Source organism: Schistocerca piceifrons, chromosome X (assembly GCF_021461385.2).
Source record: "Schistocerca piceifrons isolate TAMUIC-IGC-003096 chromosome X, iqSchPice1.1, whole genome shotgun sequence".
NCBI lineage: Eukaryota > Metazoa > Arthropoda > Insecta > Orthoptera > Acrididae > Schistocerca > Schistocerca piceifrons.
Genome location: NC_060149.1, coordinates 577,084,316 through 577,104,188, shown reverse-complemented (window position 1 = coordinate 577,104,188; position 19,873 = coordinate 577,084,316). Strand labels below are relative to the sequence as shown.

Below are 19,873 nucleotides of genomic sequence, written 5' to 3'. Positions count from 1 at the left end.
TTTCTACTAAGATTAACAAAACAATCACAGTAGTGATAACATTGTGGATTACAAAAGGCATCTGGTGCAAAAAAGCAGAAAGTGCTTTAAAATTTACAGCACAAAAAAGTTATCTGCAGGGATCTACTTATAGACAACACCGAGAGAGAGAATGTGTAGCATTCAAATCAGGTACGTATCTGTTGGACAATAAGCTCAAAGTGATGAGGGATACATCAAGGAAAGCAAAAGAAAGTGTCATGTCAAATCAGTGAGGGGAGAAAACAATGTCAGTGAAGTCACATTGTTGTGCAAGATATCCCAAAGATCATTTTTAGTCATCATCATCATCATCATCATCATCATCATCATCATCATTTAAGACTGATTATGCCTTTCAGCGTTCAGTCTGGAGCATAGCCCCCCTTATACAGTTCCTCCATTATCCCCTATTCAGTGCTAACATTGGTGCCTCTTCTGATGTTAAACCAATTACTTCAAAATCATTCTTAACCGAATCCAGGTACCTTCTCCTCGGTCTGCCCCTACTCCTCCTACCCTCTACTGCTGAATCCATGAGTCTCTTGGGTAACCTTGCTTCTCCCATGCGTGTAACATGACCCCACCATCTAAGCCTGTTCGCCCTGACTGCTACATCTATAGAGTTAATTCCCAGTTTTTCTTTTATTTCCTCATTGTGGACACCCTCCTGCCATTGTTCCCATCTACTAGTACCTGCAATCATCCTAGCTACTTTCATATCCGTAACCTCAACCTTGTTGATAAGGTAACCTGAATCCACCCAGCTTTCGCTCCCATACAACAAAGTTGGGCGAAAGATTGAACGGTGCACAGATAACTTAGTCTTGGTACTGACTTCCTTCTTGCAGAAGAGAGTAGATCGTAGCTGAGCACTCACTGCATTAGCTTTGCTACACCTCGCTTCCAGTTCTTTCACTATGTTGCCATCCTGTGAGAATATGCATCCTAAGTACTTGAAACCGTCCACCTGTTCTAACTTTGTTCCTCCTATTTGGCACTCAATCCTTTTATATTTCTTTCCCACTGACATTACTTTCGTTTTGGAGATGCTAATCTTCATACCATAGTCCTTATATTTCTGATCTAGCTCTGAAATATTACTTTGCAAACTTTCAATCGAATCTGCCATCACAACTAAGTCATCCGCATATGCAAGACTGCTTATTTTGTGTTCACATATCTTAATCTCACCCAGCCAGTCTTTTTTAGTCTCCATAATCAAAATTTATCCTCAAATAACCGACATCATTTTTTTTTTTAATTTTATTTTTTAGAATGAATTTATAGAAGAGTCACAGAAAATGTATTAATTTATTTCTTTATTGGAGAAAAATATAAATTGAATCAGTTAATATTCTCCTTGACCACTCATAAGTAAGTTCTCTTTCATTTTCTGTATCCTCTAAAATGCACTTCACTGTATTATCACTTACGTATCTTCTGCCAATCAACCTCATACAAGTAAAGAATGCTAGAAAAGACCCAAATCAATTGCACGAGTCAAGGTATGAAACCTGCTACTAGATATAGTACACAACTCAGGCTATTTTACAACAGATATCACGCTAACCTCTGACAATCCAAGTCAAAGGTGACCATGATGCCACTTAAAAATTTTTACAAAACTGTGAACCTAAGGTATGAGAAGTTAATCAGTTGGGCGATACGATTCTCATAGTTGGAACTGAATGATAAAATGTGAGTTAGCTGCAGCTATTCTGTGAAAACAAGATAAAAATAATCTGTAAGTAGAGAAATTCTTTCACATTATACAGAAAAAATGTGACTGATTTACACATTTTACGACATACTTCTACAAGAAACTGATAACATTCTGCAGCGCACCAAACATTTTTGAAAATCACGTCTTTTCCTTCTTTTTTCATTTGCAAACTCTCTGTAGGAACATTTACTGTCCATTTATGTCTGACTATTATTGATGTAACTTGTTTACCTTAACTGAATTTACAAACTATATTTTTAGTGATGACTGACAAAGTTACATATCAAGGTGCATGCACAAAATGTTGCCAAAGTTCCATATTGCTACTACTATACCACAAATTAATCAAGTATCATAATAGGCAGAATGTGGAAGGCTACTGTTAGTTGCAATTAAAATCAGTATAGTCAGGTGAAATATGTACACCTGCATGATAGAAGCCTTCAAATTACACTTTTAACTAAGTGGTTAATCACGACTAGCAGCTTTCTGCTCCTGTGGATGCCTGCTGAAAATCATTTTCCCCCAAGAACACAGAACTCTGTTCAAAATGTGATAGCAAGGAGACATGTCAATTTATTTAAAAACCAAAACTGTCTGCTAACCAGTTCTCATCCAGACTGTACATGAAATAAAATGTAAACTTAGTGTGTTAGTGAAACTTCTATCTTTGATGTAAATGACATAATCCTCACAGTCTGTAGTAGGTAATATTGATAAGAAAATGTATTGGCCTGCAGTTCTTTAAGTAATTGAACCAAAAGAGAGAAATAACTTAACTCTCACAATACTCAAGCAGATTTCTAGTGATATGGTAAGTATATAGGAACAAAAGGCAGTAAAACGTCATATATTCTCACAAAAATAAGAATGTTATAGCAATTTCATTGAGCTGTTGCTTTCTCAGAAAACAATCTGCACAGTGTGTTGAGGTATTATTGGTTGGTTGATTTAGGGAGGGGACAAACAGCTAGGTCATCACTCCCATCGGATTAGGGAAGGAAGTCGGCCATGCCCTTGCAAAGAAACCATCCAGGCATTTGCCTGAAGCAATTTATGGAAATAATGGAAAACCTAAATCAGGATAGCCAGGCACAGGTTCAAACCATCGTCGTCCTGAAGACGAGTCCAGCTGAGGTATCATTACAGAATCTATAACACAATCTCTAATGTGAAACTGATGTGCAAATAACATGCATGTAACCCACAACAACGGAAAAAAATCTAATTTTTCTGAAGGCTACCTTGCTTCAAAGCAAGGGTAAAAGAAAAATTGTTGAGTGTTGTTGGAAGGGGACTGAAAAACAATGAAAGGTTAATGCTATGTAATGGTTCAATGAAAAACCACTTCACAAAGCTGAGAAAAGTACTGTCTGGCAAGAATACAGGTAATAATTTCCTGGCTTTCCAAGCAATTTTGTACACGAACAGATGCTCTGCTACATACAGATTAGCATCACAACACTACACATGTATCAACACAGAACTACTATATCAGTTTCTATAAATTAAGGGGAGCCGGAACAATCCATCTCCTCCACGTTAATTTTAGCAAATAGAAGGAACATTTTTCTAAAACCATTAAACATATTACTCTGAAATTTGGACTACACGTTCAGTGAATATTTCTCTACAAAGTTATAATGCCATGTTAAGCAATATTTATTGGATTTTGTTTCACAATGTTTTTAAACAGATGCTTATTTTTTCTCTAAAATTTTGCACTTTTTCTTCTTTAACTCTTGAATTATACAATTTTTTTTTTTTTTTTTTACAATTTGTTATAAAAATGAAAGAAAAGAAGTAAGCAATATTGTGTATAAATTTCATTGATATACAATTAGCAGGATGAAAATTTTAAAGTTACAGGAAATGGCTTCCAAAGTTTTTCAATACATTCCTGCCCCATATGATGGATTATCGGCATCCTCTTCTTTTTCCAGTGTTAGTTTCCTTTTCACTGGTCTTTTTTTCCCTATTGCTGCGTGTTGTAGGCTTTCGTCTCTTCTTCCTGCACCTCTTAGTCTTTCTCCATCAATTAGGCACACTGTGGATATGGTGTTGTGTCCTGGTTGGGAACCTAAACGTTTCAGCAAATCACATTTGATAATATTTCCTTCACTGGATGTTGCCACTGCATCATACACTCCAAAATGCAATGTTTTTATCTGTACAAACACTCTTTTGGAAATCCTAATCCAAATTAAATTATTTACACTTTCATTTGGATTTTATGTTTGCCCATGTAAACACTTTTCCGATAAACTTGGCTGTGATAAATCTCTGAATATGGACTTAATTACATCAATTACAGCATTTGGCAAACTGTTTTTATGGACATTTTCCTTTCTTGATTGGTACTTACACCATGAGACATCACTTGTGGGGCACAGTGCATGCTGTGGGTCCTCATTTGTTGATGCACTCAGTGCATGCTGTGGGTGCTCATTTGTTGATGCAGTATGAAAAAATAATGCCCATACTGCTCTCCTCAAATGGTCAATGCTGCTTATATTTTGCCTAATTGCACACCCATAATACCTCTGCAATCTATCAACTGCTTCATCTGTCAATCTTCCTCTTCCTCCAAGGGTCTTACCATCACTAAGCTTCTGGGATCCTAATGTCTGTTTTACTTTACGCAAGCGAGCGAGCCCCCATGCGCTTCTGCACATGTCCGATGCACTCTTGTTTTTTAATGTGAATTTCATTGCAATAAGGTTCGAGTTCCCCTACAGCTTTATATCCCTTAGAATCACCATCTCCTAGCTAGTTAGTGTATTGTACATTATACCACTCCTGTGATCTGGAAAAAATTGCTTTCACTCCCTCAACTTCCATCGCTCCACTCGTGCCGTGAAAATTTGCTTCACAACTTTCACTATGTTCGTCCTTGGTATTACCCTTACATCTACAATGTTTTGAGAGAATAGTAAGATCAATTACTTTGCAACTGTCTCCCCTGGTAGCTGTCACAACTCCATTTAGAGATTTATGACATCTGCGTTGCCATGATCCATCTAAAGCAACAGTTAAATCTCTACAATTCCCATTATCAGTCACAGCTTCTTCAACTGCTTTCTTCATTGTTGCTTGAGCAACATCTTCAGCAGAAGATCCCACCAATTCATTATGAAATCCAAACTTGGTTCGTGGTTTTAGCAAGTTCATAATTCCACATAACATTGTCCCTGCAGCACTTCCCTTGCCAATGCAACGCAAGCCATACCCTAACCTAACATTTATATAATACACCTTGTTTCCACTATTACCACTACGAGGAATACTGTTAGAATTAGAAAACGAAACTTCTGCAGCACATTTGTTACACTTCAATAACATTTTACATGCCAAACCAATGCATGAAGCTAATTTCAATTCCAGTCCTCTTTCTTTGCAAACTTGGCATAATACACTATCTTTCAGAATATCAGAGAGCAAGGAAATGTTGTTGTTGTTGTTGTTGTTTTTGTTGTTGCTGTGGTCTTCAGTCCTGAGACTGGTTTGATGCCGCTCTCCATGCTACTCTATCCTGTGCAAAAGCTTCTTCATCTCCCAGTACTTACTGCAACCTACATCCTTCTGAATCTGCTTAGTGTGTTCATCTCTTGGTATCCCTCTATGATTTTTACCCTCCACGCTGCCCTCCAATGCTAAATTTGTGATCCCTTGATACCTCAGAACATGTCCTACCTAATGGTCCCTTCTTCTTGTCAAGTTGTGCCACAAACTCCTCTTCTCCCCAATTCTATTTCATTCACATCATTACTGTCACTTTCATAGTTTTCAAATTTTTCTTTGCTGTCACAAAGTTTTTTGCTGGAAGAAGTTGTACCATATTCATTTGGAGTAGTCGGTGAAGTAGCCCGAGCAGCATCTCCCTTCGAAACAACAAAAGATTTCTTCATCCACTCATTGTGCCTTTTCTTAAACACTCGATTGCTGAAACGGGGCATACTGATATCCACAAACCAAATACATAAAACAGGTACGAGCAAAATTTGTCAAATACGCAAAAGTGAACAGCTAAACAACACAAACAAACGAAACTGCACAAGGCAACACACACGGTATGGCGTTTATGTTTACCAATATGAACAGTCACTTGTCACAGAGATAAAGCCATACAACATTGGAAAACAAAACACTGTCTAGTTCCACAAAGATACCCTGCTTGCAGCCAGTGAGCAGTGCCATCAGAGGTGACACACCAAGTCACTACAACCGTTTAGGCGGCGTGTCAACTTTGCAGCAATAAAAAACACACTTAGAATTCACTTAGTAGGGTGAAACTTGATTTGTTTTATTCAGAAAACTCCAAATAATTTTATAATAATAATTAAAAAAGTCAATTTTGTCACTTTCATCATTCTGGCTCACAACAGCAATAACTTGCAAAACTTAAAAACAATTTCCAGGAACGTTTAATGACAATGCACAGCACTGGTGTGAAACATATTGTACAGTTATTTGTAGGGTAACGACAGATCTGGGAAACTATCACAAGCAAACCAATTGTGCTGCAATTCTCGGGTCATCTGCACTTCACCAGCGAGTTCAGTGGTGTTACACAGCAGTCTGCATTAGGTCACTGATATAACACAACCACGAGAACCTAGTTGGTCAAATGATATCTGACACATCATTTAGCAAACAAAGTGAACTAGAACTATCAACAAACTGAAAACAATGTTTGAGAAGGCTCTAAAAAGGAGCATCAAGAGCTACGATACACACAGATGATAAAAATTTGTTTGTACGTGCTATAAGAGTCAGTACATAGGAGAAATGACTTGCCAGGGCATGAGCGGATGTACTCAAGAGCACGAGATATGGCCGCCAGCTCTGCAGTGAAAACACTGCAGCCAACTGGCAACGAGTGCTGCTCGATATGTCCTCCATGAACATATGCGAAGCCCATGTGACCATCAGTCATTGAGCCGTCAGAGTAAACCACTTCAGAACCCCGGAACACATCAAGAATCGAGAGGAAGTGACAGCGGAGAGCAGTGGGGTTAATGGAGTCTTTAGGGCCATGCAAAAGGTCCAGATGAAGCTGTGGCTGAGGCGTACACCATGGAGGTGTAGGTGAACGAACCTCAAGTAGAGGTGGTAAAGGGAAGGACTCCAGTTCGGAGAGAAGGGACCGAACGTGAACTGCAATCGTGAGCCCTGACCTGGGCCACCGATGTGGGAGATGGACTGGCAAGGATATGATGTTGCCAAGTTGTGTCATATGCTTTACGTAAGTCAAAAAAGACGGCAATCAGGTGTTGCAGTCTGTAAAAGGCTGTTCGGACGGTAGACTCGATTTACACAAGATTATCAGTGGTAGAGCGAACCTGGCAGAAGCCACCCTGACAAGGAGCCAGCAAGCCACGTTACTCCAGGACTCAACCGCCGACATACCATACGTTCCAGCAGCTTACAAAGAACATTGGTGAGGCTGATGGGCCGATAGCTATCCACATCAAGCGGGTTTTTACCGGGTTTGAGCACCGGAATGATGGTACTCTCCCACCATTGCGACGGAAAGACGCCATTGCACCAGATCCAGTTGAAGATGATGAGAAGATGTTGCTTGTAGTCAGATGAGAGATGTTTAATCATCTGGCTGTGGATGCAATCAGGCCCAGGAGCTGTGTCGGGGCAAAGCGCATGGGTACTGAGGAACTCCCACTCTGTAAATGGGGCGTTACAGGATTCACTGCAGCGTGTAGTGAATGAGATGATGTTCCTTTACAGCTGTTGTTTGAGTGCGCAAGAGGCTGGGGGGGTAATTCTCCGATGCAGAGGCTCGAGCAAAGTGCTCGGCAATCACATTTGCATCAGTACATAACTCGCCATTTATAGTAACACCGGGGACAGCTGTTGGGGCCTAGTACCCAAAAAAACGCTTGATCTTTGCCCAGACTTAGGAAGGTAACGTGTGGCACCCAATGGTGGAGACGTATCTCTCCCAACACTCCTTCTTCTGTTGTTTGATAAGGTAGCGAACACGGGCATGGAACTGTTTAAGGGCTATGAGGTGCTCCACGAAAGGGTGCTGCTTATGGCGCTGTAGAGCTCGCAGACGCTCCTTAATTGCTTCAGCGACTTCTGGCGACCACCAAGGGATTGCCTTATGTCTCGGGCACCCCAAAGAGCAAGGATCGCGTTTTCTGCCGCAGAAACAATTGTGCTCGTCACCTGCTCAACCATCACATCGATGTTACCGTGTGGGGGAATTTCAGCGGTGACAGCAGAAGTGAAAGTTCCCCAGTCCGCCTTGTTCAGAGCCCATCTGGGCAGGCATCCATGTGCCTGACGCTGGGGCAGTGACTGGAAGATGGGGAACTGGTCACTACCACACAGGTCGTCATGTGCTCTCCAGTGGATAGATGGGAGAAGCCCTGGGTTGCAAATTGATAAATCAATGGCTGAGTAACTACCATGAGCCACACTGAAATGTGTGGCGGCCCCAGTATTTAAGAGGCCGAGGTCGAATTGCAACAGTGAAGTTTCGAAATCTCTGCCTCAGCCGGTAAGCATAGTACCACCCCATAAGGGATTATGGGCATTAAAATCTCCCAGAAGTACGAAATGATTTGGGAATTGATCAATCAGTGGAACTAATACATTCAGAGGTACTGCACCATCTGGAGGAAGATATACATTGCAGACAGTTATTTCCTGTATTGTCCTTATTCTGACAGCCACAGCTTCAAGAGGTGTTCGAAGGGGCACGTGTTCACTACTGACCGAGTTTAGGACATAAAACATAAATGCAAACGCCATCTGACACTCGATTATAGTCGCTATGGTTCCTGTAATATCCCTTATAGCCACGGAGGGCAGGGGTCCGCATTGCTGGGAACCAGGTTTCCTCGAGGGCAATGCAGACATCAGGTGTAAAGCTTAATAGTTGCCGTAGCTCAGCCAGGCGGTGGAAAAAACTGCCGCAATTCCACTGGAGGATGACATCGTGAGACTGGGAAGGCATGGAACATTCAATGAGGCAGTTTACGCCTCAGAGTCACCTGCTGCCACCGATTTATTGCCTGAGCAGTCTATATCCATTGTGTCTTAGAGTGTAAGAAGGAATCTCATATCACTGTCTCTACTAGAATTAAGTTGTTAAGCACGGAATGGTAGGGCCTGAAACTGCACTGGGAGAGGCGCATGTGACCTCTGGATTCAAGGAAGCGGACAAAGCAGCAGTTGACCAAGCATTCGAGATGTTTATCCATACAGCTGGGAAGGGCTACACTCTGATAACTGTTAGGATCAGTATGATCCTTTCCTGGTTTCCATACTGGAATTAATATTGCCTTCTTCCAAGTCATGGGGCAGTGTCCATCAAAATAGACCTGATGAAACAAGATAGGAGCCTGCCTTTGGCTTCAAGGCACAGATGACGAAGCATGACATTTGATTAGACCCTGGAGCAGTGTCTCTTTCCATGGACACAGCTGATTCCAATTCCCACATGGAAAAAGGAAGATTGTAGACTTTCTCATTACATGAGGAAAAGAAGAAGAAGAAGAAGTGGAGCCTCCTCATCTCCACAGTCCTAACAGTCCTACCAAACAAATGAGTTTGCCTCTATGACACAGTGACTGTAAACAAACATTCAGAAACAAACCCGAGCCACATCTTTTGGTGCATCCACCAAGACCCCATTTTTCAACAGAGCCATAATGGGAGGTGTACTACCCCTGCCTGAAATCTGCCTTACTGAGTCCCAAACTTTAGCAGTGGAAGTGAGCCAATTAATGGAAGTCATGAATTCCTGCAAGGAGTTCCTTTTCTGTTCTTTTATCACTCGTTTCACTTTTGCTCTTGCATATTTGAAGTACAAAAGTTTTCGGTGGTCAAATGGTACTTGAATTTCTGAAAAGCTGTGTGTGCAGCTCTGAGTATCGTGCGACATTTGTCATTCCACTAACACACAGGCCATCCATCTGAGGTGGTTGCTAGACTGAGGAATGGAATCAGCAGCAGCTTGTTGGATCTCACAGGTGATGTGGTCCAAAATCTCCTGGGCATAACCCTGTCGTTTAAAGATGGCCTGCTGATTGTACTGTGACCAATTTGCCTTTTGGACCATTCATCTTTATTGTTGTTTGTTGACTACCATCCGACTCAGCAGATGAATCCACTCTGGAAAGTGGTCACTGGAATGCAAATCTGTGGCCACTTCCCACTGAACTAAGTCTGCAAAAACTGGGAAGCATAAACGAAGGTCAATGCCTACAATGACCCTATAGCTGTGCAGAGTGTCTCGTCTGACCAGAGTTCGAAAGGCAGACAGACAATCTGACCAGAGTTCAAAAGGCAGATATTCTCTGAATGGATAAGACACTCAATAATTTGACCCCTGGACGAATTGGTAGAAGAGCCCCAAAACACTGTGTGAAATGACCACCACCATGAGGAGTGCCCGGAAGAGTTCTGGCACTAGATTTGCATCTAACGGATCATGAGGTGGAAGATATAAAGAACACAATTTCATTTTATGTGGTGTGAGAACATCCACTGCAAGTGCTTCTATGGCAGTAGTAAGAGGGACAACAGAGGAGTAACAGCTGGCACTGACGAAAACAGCTACACCACCCTTAGCCCTGTCTCCAGTAACCTTGTACTTCCTGTAGGAGTGGTAGCTCCTTAATGCAACTGTATCGTCTCTCCTGTGCCAGGAGCTTTAATTCTTCCAAATGTGATCAGTATCTATTTAAGTTCCACTGCAACACAGAGGTCCTTGTGGGAGCCATTGATTATTGTCCTTGTCATTCTTCCTCAGTGGAGATGATTTGCCTGAGAGGTCAGAGAGCTCATTAGATGGTGCCCAGCTCTCTGGTTCCTCCATGTGGATATCAATATCCTTGGCATTAAAATCACCATTGGAAAGCGAAAGGGCTCACTGATCTGAAGGTTCACCTGCCACTTTCTTTGGTTTGGAATGACTTTTTGTGTGATGTTTTTCCTTACATACGGGAGGAGCTGCTCACAATGGTAGAGGATGGCTTAAAAGGTTGCTGATTGTACCAGGTTTGGGGATAGCATTTTACTACTATAGATATAAGAATATACAAAATTTCATGATTAGTAAGACCACAAGGCCTAACTGACAGAGAGTGGCACTCCAACTTCTATACCATGTCCCCTACCCCCCCCCCCCTCTCCCCTCATCATCAGAACTTGCAAGACCTACTCAATCACAAAAACCCATTGAAAGGAGGTAAGGGAGAAGAGGATCTTGTTTCTTCTAAACATTCACCATGCAGTATAATATACTGGGTTCTACTGGTTCAAAATTCAACAAGTCAACTGCACACCTGAAGTATTAGTTCTTAACTGACAATATGATAAGCTTGTGGAAACCAAGAAACTGGACTTGACCTGTTCATCTACAACCTCTAGCTGCAAAATGTTCTGTGTTAAAAAACCAAGCTATGATTCATAAAGTAGTTTTTACTCTGTCTGTGAAATTTCCTTAAGAGATTTTTTTTTTTTTTCATACAGAAACAATTTACAAGTTTAAAGTATGGTCTAGGTCCCTGCAACAGACAGAGGTTAGCAATTTTGAGTTGCACATCTGTGGATCCATTCTTTTGCTCTTTTTCCTAAATAAGAGTGACCTGTGCTCATTTCTAATCATGCAGGACTATTCTTTACTCAAGGAATTTCTCAGTAAATATTATCTATGGAAGGGACAAATTCTACAATGTAAAATGTGATAGAGCCTCTGACTCTCTCACTTTGAGTAATCTTAATGTTTTTCCAATGCCAAAAGTGTTTATTTCAATATTTCATTTCTGAGTGCGGATGAGGGTCAAACACTGAAATGGTAGTACTCTCATCCGCAAATATATTTTTAAATGTGTAATTTAAATTTTCTTCTTTCTGTCTGCTGTCTTCAGTTTCAACGCAATACTGATCCTCAACAGGCTGGATAGATTGACTGATTTATTGATTATGTTCCCTGATTTTACACATAATCTGAACTTTGTTGGATTATCTAAGAGATCTTTTGCCAAGATATGATCATACAAATAAAACTAGGCTTCATGCATAGTACTCTCTTCAGATGTGCAAGTTGCCTTCAAGTTTTCTCTGTAAGTTTCCATCAAATCAGAGTTGTAAGGAGAGTGTAGTAGTCTGTTTTCACAATATTCTCCTAACAGCAATGTTAAATCAAGGCAAGTCTTTTCCTTGTCTTATTATTTTACTAGCAAGATGTTGATCTGTACCCAGGTTTATAATGTCCGAGTTTTAAAAAGAGTTTTACTGTATTTGCTGGATCTAAACTAAATATTATCAGTTCAACTTTCTAGTTAATTAGTGACTATCAAGCTCAAGCAAATACAAATTAGCCTTTCCAAACTGTTTTGCCTTCGAATGCATCCGACACATTGTACACATCTCCTCCCTCTCCCCCCAATCTCTCTGCACAATAGATGTGAAGTCCTTATTTATTCCAATCTGTAATTGTAAATGAAACGATGTAAACTGTGTTTGCACTGCTATATTGAGAAAATATTCTCAACTGTGAGAAATTTAATTACACTGTACCGACTATTGGGATGTCTTGCTGCCACGATATACAGGGTGAGTCAGGGGGAAAGATAAGTGTTTTGACGGGTGCTAGCACTACCGATTCTGATCAAAAAAACTTGATGTGACATATGCCCTATTCCGAATGGTTTCTGAGACAGAACACTTTTAATGTACATTTCCATTTACTTTCCATATTATCACTGTCATTGTTTACAACATACAACAGTAAGGAAGTTGAGAGGAACATTTTGCACAGGACGCTTGTGGTCTATCAAGTCGGAAAATGACCTCAAACTGACCTACAAAAAGAAACAAAGCTACAGCGCGCGAACTGTTAGTCCTAGACAAAAAATAAATAAGAATTTTTTTTGTAGCAAATTTAATTTAATTGTGTAATGAGAGACGTTTTTGTTGCAGTGCTCTGTTTTTGAGTTATTAAAGAAAAAGATACAAACGTGATATTAAACATGTTCTATCTTGGAAACCATTCGCAATAGGGCATATGTCCACATGAAGTTTTTTGTTCAGAATCACTAATACTATCGCGTCTAAAATCATGTACCTTTCCTCCTGCCTCACCTTGTGTTTATACATAGTCAATTTAATGTGTCTCCTCCTCCTCATCTCTGTCCATCGCCTCCCCCCTCCTCTCTCTCTCTCTCCGCCCCCCCTCCTCCCCCACACACCTTTCTCTCTACCATCATCTCCTCCTCCCCCTCTCTTGTGACCATCTCACTCCCACCACCCCCTCTTTATCATCTCATCCTCACCTCTCTCTATGATCATCTGATCCTCATCCCTCTAGTCCTGCTCCTCCTTCCCACTCTCTCTGCCCATCTCCTCCTTCCCCTTCCTCTCTCTATCCTATCCTCCCCCTCTAATTACCCATCTCCTCCTCCCCCCTCTCCGCTCCGTCGTGCCCAACTGCATGTGCAGCCCCTGAATACATGCCAATATAACACAAACACATCATCTGTTGTTCAGGGCAACCTAGATGTCAGTGTTTGAAAACTCTTCAACTAGATCTTCGCTCCAACATTAGCCAGGAGGTTCTAACCCCCACAGTATGATTCCAAGATAGCAAGTAATGTGTGTCCAAATTTTGTTTAATCAGTAGAGTGGTTTAGGAGAAGATGCTTGACATACACACAGACACATATACATTGATCCAGATATATCTGTTCACATGATATTAAGATTAAGCTCTCTGAATTAATGAACAACTGACTTTTTCCAAACCTGGACACCTGCAGAAGCACCTTATCATTAATCTAAAACCACCAAACCTAGGTATGTTTCCATATAATTTCACAGTCAGATTCATTTTTGATCTCTTCAAAAGTAATTTCTGCCCTTGTTGCTACAAACACATCACACCCTGGGAAGTCACCCTTTCTAATACACGTTCCATGTGTTGTTGAAAATTCTTCTCTCCTCTACATCAGGTTTCAAATAACTCAGTTCCTGGAGATGAAAGACAGTGAGTGTGTGTGTGTGTGTGTGTGTGTGTGTGTGTGTGTAAATCTGATGAATGACTTTATTCAATGTCTTTATATTATCTAACAGACTACTTTTCAATGTGCCCTTCTTCTGCTCAACACCTATTGTACGTAGTGAGTAACAATTTACCCTGATTGATTTCGTTGGCAATTAATAATATGATGTGTAGATGATGGCTTTCCAGGAGGAACACAAAATCTGCAACCTAGCTGTGAATGCCATCGAAGACTGACAAAGACGTCCTCCATTCTGCAATACATAATGTGTTGTGATTATTCTGTGCATGTGACAAAGTCAAGTTAATGGATAGATTACACTTCCCAGATCATTAACTCAACATAAAAAAAATTACATGGGGACAGGATGGACATATAAAAACAGAAAACATTTTCAGAAATCCTATGAATGCAGTTTCCAGTGCCTCCAGCAGGGCCACATGTTGCTCCTGGACTGCCGAAAAGGCAGCTGCCCTCTTCAGGAACCACATGTCTCTATCGCCTCTCCACAGATAACCCACCATTATGGTTGCAGCTACAATATGGCTAGCTGTATTGTTGAGGCACTCAAGCTATCCCCACCTTGACAAAGTCCATTTGGCAGTAAGAGACCACTTATTAGTAACCTGTTGCAGCCCCTCTAGCCTGGACGTACGCACTTATTCAGTTGGGAAGGGTGTGCAAGCAGTTTTATTCTCTCCTGAGAAAAAGAGAAGAGTCTCCAGAGAAGGTTCTCAGAGCAAAAGTACCTTCCCTGAGAAAGTTCTCAATTTCATATGAATAAAAAATTCAAAGCATATTCTCTGATGAAGTTCTCTCTCACTACCTATCCTCCATGAGTAGGTTCTCTGTGTGTCTCATCTGCTGCATCCAACACAGAATGCACGTGTAATCTTACATTTCGTCTGAACCAATCAAATGTGCAAACTATTCAGTGTGCACAGACGGAACTGGCATCAATATGTTCTGGAAGAGTTGCACTATGTTTCAGTTTTAGATCTATGGGCAAAAATAAATTATTACGACAATAATGGGCGGTTCATGAAAATTCAGTTTCTGATGATTTTACTGAATTTTCAACACGCAGGAAACTTTTTTGTTATTGAAATTAGGAGATCACATTATGCAAACAAAATCTTAAGAATATATCACATTTTTTAGAGTTTTCTGACAAGACATAATTTTGGTTAAATACAACGCATAATGGTCCGCTCATGAATTGAGTACTCAAGTTGTCACCCATGCAGTTTTGTTACAATAAACAGATCGCTAGTTTTTTAATAAAGCAGTTATTAATTTTTCTGATCCACCAACTTATTTCCAACATAACAAACTGTAAGATTTATGCTGCGAGAGAAATTATAGTGAACATCTGAAATGTCAGTGACAGTTGTCCAATATATACCCAAGTCTTCCCTTACACCAATCTATAAAAAACTACATCTGCTAAATAAAACAAAAATATTTTCATTTTCACTTCGTTCGACAGGTTGCCACCTCTTCTTAAATGATTCCTTGGATGTAAGTTCACCAGCCAAATAACGTTTTTATTGTTAAACTTGTATAAACTTCTATGGTTTCTCTCTTCAGTATTTCTTCGGTCTGTGTGTATCTTTTTTTGCTTTCCGAACAACATAAATTTTGCTATTTTTACTAAAAAGAACTCTGCAAAACATAGCCTCAGTGGAACTTTCTGAGCTCAAACTACATTACAGAGCTCATTTCAAAAAACGGAAAATGTTCTCTGTTTGTGAGAAACTTCTATAGTTTTACTCATACCAAACCAGATAATATTCTTTGCATTGAGCAAGTTCCCCCACCCTTTTACTCAAGCTAAGAACGTTCTCAGCTGAAGTACACTACTGGCCATTAAAATTGCTACACCACAAAGATGACGTGCTACAGATGCGAAATTTAACCAACAGGAAGAAGATGCTGTGATATCCAAATGATTAGCTTTTCAGAGCATTCACACAAGGTTGGTGCCAGTGGCGACACCTACAACATGCTGACATGAGGAAAGTTTTCAACCGATTTCTCATACACAAACAGCAGTTGACCGGCAATGCCTGGTGAAACATTGTTGTGATGCCTCATGTAAGGAGGAGAAATGCGTACCATCATGTTTCTGACTTTGATAAAGGTCGGATTGTAGCCTATCACGATTGGGTTTATCGTATCATGACATTGTTGCTCGTGTTGGTCGAGATCCAATGACTGTTAGCAGAATATGGAATCGGTGGGTTCAGGAGGGTAATACAGAACACCGTGCTGGATCCCAACGGCGTCATATCACTAGCAGTCGAGATGACAGGCATCTTATCCGCATGGCTGTAACGGATCGTGCAGCCATGTCTTGATCCCTGAGTCAACAGATGTGGACATTTGCAAGACAACAACCATCTGCACGAACAGTTCGACGACGTTTGCAGCAGCATGGACTATCAGCTCCGAGACCATGGCTGCGGTTACCCTTGACGCTGCATCACAGACAGAAGCGCATGCGATGGTGTACTCAACGACGAACCTGGATGCACGAATGGCAAAACATCATTTTTTCAGATGAATCCAGGTTCTGTTTACAGCATCACGATGGTCGCATCCGTGTTTGGTGACATAGCGGTGAACGCACATTGGAAGCGTGTATTCATCATCGCCATACTGGCATATCACCTGGCGTGATGGTGTGGGATGCCATTGGTTACACGTCTCTGTCACCTCTTGTTCGCATTGACGGCACTTTGAACAGTGGACACTACATTTCATTTCAGATGTGTTACAACCCGTGGCTCTAACCTTGATTCGATACCTTCAAAACCCTATATTTCAGCAGGATAATGCATGACCGCATGTTGCAGGTCCTGTACAGGCCTTTCTGGATACAGAAAATGTTCGACTGCTGCCCTAGCCAGCACCTTCTCCAGATCTCTCACCAATTGAAAACGTCTGGTCAATGGTGGCCGAGCAACTGGCTCATCACAATACATCAGTCACTACTCTTAATGAACTGTGGTACCGTGTTGAAGCTGCATGGGCAGTTGTACCTGTACACGTCATCCAAGCTCTGTTTGACTCCATGGCCAGGCGTATCAAGACCGTTATTACGGCCAGAGGTGGTTGTTCTGGGTACTGATTTCTCAGGATCTATGCACCCAAATTGCGTGAAAATGTAATCACATGTCAGTTCTAGTATAATATATTTGTCCAATGAATACCAGTCTATCATCTGCATTTCTTCTTGGTGAAGCAATTTTAATGGCCAGTAGTGTATATTCCGAAACTCACTTTATACGTGAGAACCTGAGAATGTTCTCCAAACTTCCGAGAATGAAGTACATTCTCCATTTTATTCATACGACCCAAGTTGTCCCACAACTGCTGCAACTATTCCTTGATACTCTGGATACTGACTCTGGTACTGAGCTGATGTTCAAATGGCCACACGTTTTATCGGGGTCGGATATGGGAGTCTTGTCAGACATGGGAGTGCCTCAACATCACACAGAGAGTTCATAATGGCATGTGGTATGTGTGGATGAGCATTGTCCTGTTGAAAAATGGAATTGCAATACTGTCACATGAGAGGTAACACACGAGGATGCAGGATGTTTGTGAGATACCACTGTGCTGTCACTGCTCCTTCAATTCCTCCTGAGGTCATACTCGATGGCTGCCCACATCTTGACAGCAGGAGTAATACTGCCGTGCCTCTCCGAAACATTGAAACAATGGACACCTCCCTAGGTCGCCACTACACTCACCAACAATGGTCATCCAGGGTAGTAGACTTTGGCATGCATCCCTTAACCTCTCTCACAACAGTGGCACACTAGCAATATCACAGCAATTACTGTTAAGGGAACACCTTATCACTAAGTACTATTTCATTAGGAGCTGTACATTAAACAATCCACAGAATAACTTTTTGTATACGTGTTTTAAAATGCAGCGAACAATTAATACATAGATGTCATAGGAAAAGCTAACCTGGAAAACATTCGAAGTGTCCAAACTCCTGCAACTTATTTGTATACAAAAAATTGAGAAGGCTTTCTGATACAATAGGATTATGTTGCCTACCTCATAACTGCAAAAAATTAAACAGCTTAGAAAATAATATATTAAGAATGTTCTAAGTGCCATACCAGAAAACTAATTGATTCTAGGTGCCAATAAAAAGTTTTTTGTTTAAAGTGCCTTTAATACAGGGGCACTAAATTTTGTTTGTGCTAGTACAAGTACAGAAATACAGCAGTAGAATTTTACCCCTTAAAACTGTAGTCAACAAAAACCATCCCTCATTTATTTTACATTTTTTTAACAAGAGAATAACAAAATGAAATTCATGAAAAAAATCTGTGCCAATGAGGGCAAAATGACATCATCAAGAGGTCTTTGTTTTGGAACAACATAAACATGGCTAGTCTTTCAGATGAAGTACAGCATGCCATACCTCTGCCACGGTCTTCCCTCTTTTGAATACACTGTGTTTTTTTTCCTTTCTTCTGTACACATTAGAATACCTACTGTACAGTCTTCCAGCACACAAATGCACAGTTTATCAATGTGTGTCAGGTCTTTTGTTCATCTCCTAATATAGATGATGCTTCTTCTTCTTCTTCCTCTTCAGTCCAAAGACTTGTCGATGCAGCTCTCCATGCTACTCTATTCTGCACAAGTCCTTTCATTTCCCGTAACTACTGCAATCTACATCCATTTGAAACTGCTCAATAATCAAGCATTAGTCTCACTCTATAATTTTTCTCCTCACAGTTCCTTCAAATATGAAAATACTTCTTATCAGCCTCAGAATGTATCATACCAACAGCTATACTCGTTTAAAGGAGTTGTTCCAAAAATTTCTTTTTCCCAATTTGATTTAGTTTCCTCTCATTAGCTATTCCACTCACCCATCTCACTTTCAACATTCTTCTGAAGCACCTCATTAGCTTTTATGCTATTCTTGTTGGACCTGTTCATTATTCACGTTTTGCCTATTTACAGGGCGATGCTCAAGACAAATACCTACAGAAAACACCTCCTAGTACACAAATTTATATTTTAAGCTAACAAAATTACCTTTTTCAGACGTATTTTTCTAGCTACTGCCAGCCGGCATTTCACATTATCTCTCTGTTTCAACCTTGCTGTGGTAGGGTGGGTTTTGTTTCTCAATTATACGGACAGCAGTGGTCTACATGCAACCCCATCAGAGGTTTATCTGTAGAGAGACCAGGTTAATTTATGGTTCCTGGAATAGGAAATCAACTTTTCACAGTCACACGAGCAACAGTCTGGATGAAAACTTCCCCAAAATCTCCCACTTCCCCTCCCCCCCCCCCCAAACTAGTCCTAAAAATCGATACGTCTCCACTACAGTGAGGAAATCGTCAGTAAGGTAAAGTTCTGGTTCCAGATGAACGGCACGACGCTGAAAGAAGTGCATAACACACGACTTTGCGGCCGGAAATTGAAAGCCGTGGGCTAGAGCACATGACAGCACCTTGTGGATGGCTCCCTGTGGCCATCGCTCAGCAACACCAGTACTGGTGGAGCAGTACGAAATGCAGAAGTCATCTGTATACAGAGAGGGTGAGACAGATGGCCCTACAGTTGCTGCTACACTGTTAATGGCCACTAAAAATAGAGATACACTCAATACAGAGCCCTGCAGGACCCCCATTCTCCTGGATATGGGGGGAACTATGGGAGGCACCAACTTGGACACAGAAAGTAAGAAGCAATAGGCAATTCTGGATAAAAATCAGGAGCGGGCCTCGGATACCCCACTTGTATAACGTGTCAAGGATACATTGTCGCCAGATCAGCCTCACCAACATTTTTTGTAAGCTGCTGGAACGTATGATGTGTCGGCGGTTTGGTTTGGTTGGGTCCGGTCCTGGAGTCGTGGGCTACTGGCTGTGTACCAGTGCGGCTTCCGCCTGGGTCGCTATACCACTAATAATCTTGTGTCCCTCAAGTCTGTCATCCAAAGAGCCTTTTCGAGATGCCAACACCTTGTTGCCGTCTTTTCTGATTTACGAAAAGCGGAAGCCGCACTGGTACAGAGCCAGTAGCCCACGACTCCAGGACC

At 41.1% G+C, this 19,873-nt stretch overlaps 1 protein-coding gene across 2 annotated transcripts in view; it reads right to left on the bottom strand.

Annotated features, from left to right (window-relative positions):
• LOC124721197 (terminal uridylyltransferase 4-like) overlaps positions 1-19,873 on the bottom strand; it is a 207,296-nt gene that overhangs the window by 159,031 nt on the left and 28,392 nt on the right. The window lies entirely within an intron of this gene.